Here is a 1,957-nt window from a genome sequence, read left to right as displayed (position 1 = left end):
TTGAGAGAAACTACTCGGCATTCTTCATACCATTGAGGAAATAACAACTCAAGACGAGGTCCCCATCAAAAGCTTTATGTATAGATCAGCAGATTATCATCAGTAATACCTTTTCTAAATGAATAAGCTTTTTCTCAAACAGTCACGGATGAAATGATACTTATATCTATGGTGTTGGTGACTTTAAAGTTTTTCGGATTCTGGTATATCTATGGCAGATTATATCAATCAATGGGAGTATTGGAGATATTCATACCATAATCGCGCAGTTGTTGCTGTATCCAAAGCACCTGAGAACAGCATATCCAGCAGCAATGTACTCTGCTTCACAGGATGACTGTGCAACAGATGTCTGTTTTTTGCACTGCCAATACATTCTCCCCCCTAAAAGCTGCATCCACCTGAAGTTGATTTCCTATCCGAGTTGTCACCACCATAATCCGAATCAGTATAAGCTACGAAGTCAAAAAAGACCATACATGGGATACCAAAGACCTAGACGAGGCTTGGCTTTTACATAACGAAGGATTCTTTTGCAGCTTTCAAGTGAGACTCTTTCGGATTAGCCTGATATCTAGCACACATAGAAACAGCAAAGTAATATCTGGACGTGAGGCTGTCAGATACATCAAGATCCAATGATAGCTCGATATTGAGTGGCATCGACAGATGGATCATTAGGCTTATCAGGACACAACCCATGATTAGTCTTAATGGGAGTACAGCATCCTTAGCATCAGACATGCGAAACCGAGTAAGCAAATCTTTGACATACTTGGTCTGATGTATAAAGAAGCCATCCTTCAGTTGATCCACCTGTAGTCCAAGGAAGAAGGTTAATTCCCCCATAGCACTCATCTCAAACTTAGCCTTCATGCTGTGTTCAAATTCCTTGCACATTTGTCATCAGATGAACCGAAAATGATTCATCGACATAACCTGGACAAGCAAGTAGTCCTTCCCTTTCCGTTTAATAAACAACGTGCTGTCTATAGAATCTCTGGTAAAACCACTTCCCTTCAAATGTTTGACAATTTTCATACCACGAGCGAGGAGCCTGATGTAAACCATATAAAGCTTATCGAGACGATATACTTTATTAGGAAAGTCTGGATCCTCAAACCCGGCAGGTTGTTCTACATACACTTCTTCTTTAATATCCCATACAAGAAGGCACTCTTTCCATCAATCTGATACACTTTAATACCTTTTAACTAGCATATGCTGAGAAATATCGAATAGCTTCAAGTCTAGCTACAGGTGCAAATGTCTCATCGTAATCAAACCTTCTTGTTGCTCAATCCTCTAACCACCAATCGAGCCTTATTTCGAGTGACTACACCTCTGTCATCGCGTTTACAACGAAAACCCAACGCGTTTTTAAAGGAGATTCACCCGAGGTAAGTCAACTAACTTCCATACCTCAAGCTTTCGAAACTGAGCCAATTCTTCTTGCATCGCCTCAACCCATGACGGTTCCTTAAGAGCCATTCCAACATTCTTAGGCTCAACCTGAGAGATAAAGCAGTAATACAAGTACCAAGTAATTGCCCCAGTATCCTTAACTTCAGCAAACATACACGACGGTTTCTTAGATTGATTCCTCGTGCGAACAGAGGCAGAAGCATCACCAATGATTTGCTTGACTGGATGATCCTTGTTGACTCTGGTCTAAGGAACCTTATCGACAGAAAGATCATCACCCAAATTCGTCTGCACATGTTGCTCTGGAGTTTTATAATCTGGAGTTTTAGGCTCCTCCTGAGTTTCACCTTCCGTGTCATCAGTATCATAGAAAGGAGAATCAGGTAGAGGTACATGCAAAGGATCAGTAGGGACTATAGGAGCAGGCTCTAAGGGTGAATCCGCTACTTTTGTCCCACTAGATTCTCCAGATTCAAAGGTAGGCGCAACTATTGGTAAGGAAACAGAAGAAGAACCAGAAACCGGTCCACCA

Source organism: Erigeron canadensis, chromosome 4 (genome assembly GCF_010389155.1).
Source record: "Erigeron canadensis isolate Cc75 chromosome 4, C_canadensis_v1, whole genome shotgun sequence".
Taxonomy (NCBI): Eukaryota; Viridiplantae; Streptophyta; class Magnoliopsida; order Asterales; family Asteraceae; genus Erigeron; species Erigeron canadensis.
The sequence above is the reverse complement of the archived record's forward strand: the minus strand, read 5'-3'. Positions refer to the sequence as shown.